We start from the raw sequence: 6,000 nt of genomic DNA on the forward strand, positions 1-6,000 counted from the left end.
TTCTCGCCGATGAGCGAGTTCAGGCAAGATAAAATCCTTCTCGTCTCGAACGAGTTCAGGTATGGTGTAAAGGGCGAAAGAAGTTTGTTAGGTGACTAAGGCAGATTCGAAGAGAACGCCTAGCCACCCGGTCTCTTGTTCCGAAGATCAGGGAGGTAAAGAAGGATCCGAAAGGCGCCTCTACCCTCAGATGTAGGAACAATGGCCAAGTTATGAAGCCAGGAAGAAGCTGATATCGCCAAGAGTCTTTGGCGACCAGGAAAAATTCAAGCAATGGCAAGAAAGTTAAGACCCGTTTTGATAAGGTAGATCGGGTGAGCGATGTCTTAAGCCATTAGTTGATTTGAGTTTGTTATTTGAAGAGTGATTTTACATTAAGGTTCATTACCTTGAGATTACAAGTTGTTAAAGCGTTATTGTCCGAAGATCGGTGGTTCGAAACAGTTAAGTATATGATTGCGCTTACGAAATTACCAAGTTATTTCTTTGAAGTAAATTGTGCAAGAAAAGTTAAAGCAGCCAAAGAAGTTACAAGAGAAATACAAAGACTTTATCATTAAGTGGATATCAGTTCAGGGCACATGTACAGAAAAATCAGAAAAATAGAAAGCTTATTACAAGCAGATGGGGTAAGGGAGAAAGCATAAAGGTAGTGGATGGAGGGAATCAATTAGTCTTCAGCAGGAACAACCTTCCCATCCACCACCTCGTTGTTCAGGGACACCATGGCAAGATCCAAATCGGGATACAAGCAGGCGAACTGTTCCCGGGCGGCCTCGAATCCAGCAGCTAGAATCTGGGCAGAGCTCAGCTCAAGATCTTCGACTTGTTTCTTTTGCCCCTCATTCTGCTACTTCAGATCTTCAGCTTGCTTCTTCAGCTCTTCAGTTCTTCGACTGCTTCTTGAGCTTGAAGAAGGTCTTCAGTAGCCTTCTTGGATTCTGTTCCGTCCGGTTGACCGAGACGTCTTCGTGCGCGACCTCAACCGTCAGCTAGGGACTCCTTCCCCCTCGTTGCCTGTGGATTCCTGCAAAAAAGAAGACAAAAAGGCACCCTAGCGGCCGTGTGCACTCCGACGCTCAAGTCAGCCAGCAAGAAACACCAAAACTGTCCACCTACGTCTCTGAGCATCGCGTATAGCACTCTGAAGGTGGTAAAAAGAACTGTGTATATGTGTGTGTGTTGTCTCCTTCAGGCAGAAATATCCCACAGTCACTTGTACGTAACCTTCAAGCACGAGCAAGCGACTAGAGAGTTCTCTGCTAAATTTGCCGAAAGTTCCAACCCTTTTTCCAACATTCTCCGCGCTATTTAAACTACCCAAGCATTTAAAGCGCCTTAAAGCGCTTTTAATCACAAACGTAACGCACTCTAAAGCGTTTAATTAGAAAACGTAGCGCATTTAAGACGTTGAAACGCTTGGGAGCCATTATAGTACCTGAATGCTCGAAAGGGAAACTGTATTGAATGACTTTTAATTACCTGGCACCTGACTAAAGGGTGTTTCCATTCTGACAAGGCTGTTGTACACGTGGAGGGCCTCACGACGCCGTGACCCCATCTGGGGGCGTTTCTGCCCCATCTGGGGACGTTTCTACGTGTGAGTCCTTCTGCTTGGGAGTGCTACTGCGCTAGGGGTGACTTTTTGGGTGCCAATTCATGCCCCCAAGTATCTAGCCACTTACTTTGAGAGCGTATCTGCCTTCCTTTTGTACTCTGCACCCGGTTGCCCTGGGCGTGACTTTCCTCTTGAGTCGTATCTGCCCCACAGGCGTCTCTGGGGCGGGAGGAGCACTTCACGAGTCAGGCTGCCCTACACTGGTACTATTACTATGGCCTTGAAGCCACCTTTTCCTTCTCTTTATCACTGCCCCGGGTTATCAGGACCTGAGGCCTTCCCACGGCGTCGCTCCCTCCATGGTCTTTCCTACCCATGGGTATCGGGGAACCACACCGTGATTGCCTTGCTTTAGCACTGTTTGATCTGGCGACGCCCTGGTTGGGCGACGCCTTGACCTAGGCGACGCCTTGCCTTGGCGATGCTTCCTCTTGGCGTCTCTCCACCTGGGCGACGCCCTGCGTTGACTTTGACTCTCCAGCCGTTGACTTTGACTCTCCAGCTGTTGACTTTGACTTTGACTTAGTCAACGCCCGGATACGGGACGGTACAGATTCTGCCTGCACCTGGCCCAGTTCAGCGGCGAGCTTCCCTTTTTCTTCGTTGGCTTTGGCAAGCTTAGCCATGGTGTCGTCCCTCTCCTTCTCCACCTTTCCCAGGAAGACCTCCCGATCGGCTGACCTTTTCTCGAGGTTCTTCACCTTGGCGGCATCAGCTTTGATTAAGGCCTCCAGGTCAGCCACTTTGACGCGGTAAGGTACAATCTTGCTCTCCAGCTCAATTTTCTCTTGAGCCAAAAGCTGCACCTTATGGCGTAGATCGGTGGCCTCCTTGCGCGCCACCCGGAGCTCGGTGCTCATGGCATCTTCTACTCGGGAGTGTTCAATCTTGGCGAGTGTAAGATTGCAGGATAACCTCTCCGCCTCAATCCTTATGGTGCTGTTCTCAGTTCGGAGTGCGAAGAGGTCATCCTGGAGCTTCCTGGTAGAGCTCTCCACAGCTTTAGAGATGATGGTGGGGAAGTCCTCTGCCATCATCTTCAGTTTGGCCGAGAAAGGCTCCCACATCCTCTTGACCTCAAGAGAGAGGTTGGCTTGTGGAGGCACCGGGTGGGCTTGCTGCTGGTTTTCGCCGCCACCTTCTTGAGTTGGTTGCTCAGCGGGTGCTTCTTGGCGTGGCGGCGACGTCGGGGATTCAGTGATAAGAATTGGGGAGTGATGAGCACCTTCATCCCCGACTGGTGCAGCGTTTGCGGTTGAGGCGTTTGAAGGAGGACCCCCTCCAGCTGATACATAAGGCGTGGAGGCGCTCGGGGGGTTCTCTATGAAGTTTGGCTCGGGGGCCTCAACCACAGGGGGCGCAGACGCCAATGGAATTGCTTGGACTGGCGAGGCAGGAGCTGGTGGAGGAGGCAACGTTGGAGACGGAGCTGGTGTGGATGGCGGTGTTGATGTAGGAAGTGGAGGTGGAGCTGGTGGTGAAGAAGGCGCCACCCTCTTCCTCTTGGTAACAAGGCCATCCTCCGTCGCCTCATCATCATCTTCTTCTTCTTCTTGGACTACTTGGGGGGCTTTCCTCTTTGGCTTCCTGAGGATAAGCTTCTTGCGTTGGTTGGCGGGTTGGACCTCGGGGGGAGTTGGGCCTTTTGGTGGCGATCTGCCCTGTGCGGCGGCGATCTCCACCACCGAGTTTGGCACGGTTTGGGAACCCGATGCCAACCCATGGGCTCGGGCGAGCGCCCTTAGTTCAGCAAGTTTGCCCTGGCCCAACATGCGATCTGCATAATGCAAAGGTGCATGGGTTAGTTCAGAGAAAAGGTAAACACATAAGGCATTATGCAGCAGAAGCAGATAAATGGTGCAGAAAATAAAACCAAAGTCTTGCGCGCAACGCACAAGACGCCCAGAAACAGTTAACAAAGGAAATGTCAAGATAGAGACTTAGACGTTGAAGTGAGTTCTAACCTATGCGAATTTCGAGTTGGTCCTCGAAGAACTCAAAGCAGACGAGTGTGGTGGTGAGGAAGGTGATGTTGGCGTCTGCCACACTCTTCCAGAAGAAGCATAGGTCCCTGTCCAAGGCACCCATGCTATCAGGACTCCTTGGCCTCCTGAAGCTGCCTTTGGACTCTTTGTTCCCCTTCTTTACCCAATACAAGGGGAAACCGTCGAGCAAAGAAGCGTCCTTGTCATTGGGGCGCACCTGGACGAATTTGCCCTTCCAGTCTTTGTAGGATTGCTGGAAGATAGAAAGGATCGACCTCCCAGCAATTCCGTTCAAGCTCACCCACAGGCGATCTCCTGGGTGCTTGGCTTCGAAAAGAAAGAGGAAGACATCCACTGATGCTGGCAGCCCCAAGTGATCGCACATTATCTGGAACGCCCGTACGAACGCCCAACTGTTGGGATGAAGCTGGGCGGCGGCGATGTTGAGCTCGGTAAGAAGCTCCCTTTCAAAGTGGGTGAAGGGAAACCTAAGTTTCACCTTCTTGAACAGGGTGGTGTAGACGAAGCAGAACGGCACACCATTGTTCCCCTTGTCATCGGCGCAGACTGGCAGGTCGGGGGGGCAAGGCAACACCGTCATTTTTTCGTCGTGCTCCTTATGGAACGACTGGTGTGGCTCATCCCCTGTCGTCAGTCGAAGAACCGCCCCAGCAGAGTTCACCGAGGAGGTTTCCTTCAGCAAGGTTGAGTTGGCCCATGGGTATAGTTTTTTGAAATCTGGCGAGGGGACGGAGCCTCCTCCGTTGACAGGCGGAGTAGCCTGGGCCAAGTTGGGGCGGGAAGGTGCAGGCCTCTCAGCCTGAGAAGATGAAGCACCGCGTGCTCGCGGTGGGTTGTGTGCTTGAGAAGAGGGGTTTCGTGACGAAGGAGGAGGATTGGGGGTGATCTTTGAGCGAGTCATCACGGAAGCTGAAAAGGAAGAAGAAAAGAAAAGGTGATCAGGGTTTGCAGAGGCTGACTCGATCACAAGAGAAGGGTGGAAAATGAACGAACGAAGGTTCGTTACAACGAAGACAAAGCCCTAAGTTACGAAGAAGGGAAAATAGAAAAAACAACCCACAACGTATGCACCAGACAGTTAAAGGATGATGCGAATCGGTTAAAATGCAGGAAAAACCAGCAGAAGAAGTAAAGGAAGTACCTTTTTATGATCGGGAAAGTGATGAGGGAAGTTGGTGATTCAGGAGGTTGAAGAACGTTGAGAGCTTTTGCATAAGAGAGTTGGAGCGTCTGAGAATACGAAGAAAGTGATGGAACAGTGAAAGGAAATGGGTTTAAAGGGTTTTTCGAAATGGGTTTGGAAGCGCATACGACAATTGAAGGTAACCGTTGATGAAGCCACGTGTCGAGTGATGGGAGGAGTGTTTGGTGGAGCGTCAGAAAAGCAGAAAGTACAACCGCTTGAAATTCTGCGCCAGCGCCACGTAGATTGGTATTGACGTGACTCCTTTAGTCTTTTCGCTGGACAAGTCGTCGCTTAAGACTGGGGGGCTTGTGTACCGCCCTGGTAGTCGGAAGTGATGACGTGGCATCAAGTTATTGTATAGGCGTGTTGAGAGGACGCCAGGCTGGCAAAAGGGAAGGAGGTCGGGGGGTTCGTGTAGTCGCCAGTTATCAAGTTGGCGTGCTCCGATCTCCATCACACCAATACCGGCGATCACCAAGTTGAAGACGAAGTCGCCAGATATGAACTTAGGCGACCAACTGATTAGAGATCGCCGGAGCAAGCACATCGCCGAAGATGAAGGTGGTACAGATTATGAAGGCGGCCGGCGAGACCACAGGGAAGGTGTATACGAAGGCACCCTAACTCGCCAATCCCAGTAGAGATCACACTCCAGGACAACTATGCACTGGGCAGTACCATGCATAAGTAACTTAGCCAAATGAGAGTCAGAAGCAGCGCCCAAGTCAAGGAGGCTCCAGATGATGGCACGTGTACGACTGGATGCGAGCCACGTGTCCAGGTCTGTAACTGCCAGGAGAGAGAAAGTGGCCAGGTATATAAGGGTTCCCCAACGAACTTCTGAGGTACGCGCGTTTAGATTATCTTCTTTACGCTTGCGAGTTTCTAGAGTATACTGTGAGAGAGAACATTGCACGGCTCCTTGAGAGTTCTTGAGTGTTGTTCCTAGTATTTGGTGGTTCGGTCACTGACTTGGGCGTTGGAGTGCGATCGGCCGCAGCGGCGCCGCTCTGTTCTTTTGCAGGTTCTTGAGGTGGATCTTGGCGGAGGACGGAGGTTGAAGTGGTGCACACGTCGATCCAAGTTTGACGAGGCAGGCCCCAACGTTTTGGTCAACAGGCAGGATCAGATACCATGGAGAGGTCGAGCTCGGGGTACTGGCAGGCGACTTGCTCCAGGGCGGCGTTGAA

This window comes from Phaseolus vulgaris, chromosome 10, assembly GCF_051622355.1.
Source record: "Phaseolus vulgaris cultivar YP4 chromosome 10, ASM5162235v1, whole genome shotgun sequence".
NCBI lineage: Eukaryota > Viridiplantae > Streptophyta > Magnoliopsida > Fabales > Fabaceae > Phaseolus > Phaseolus vulgaris.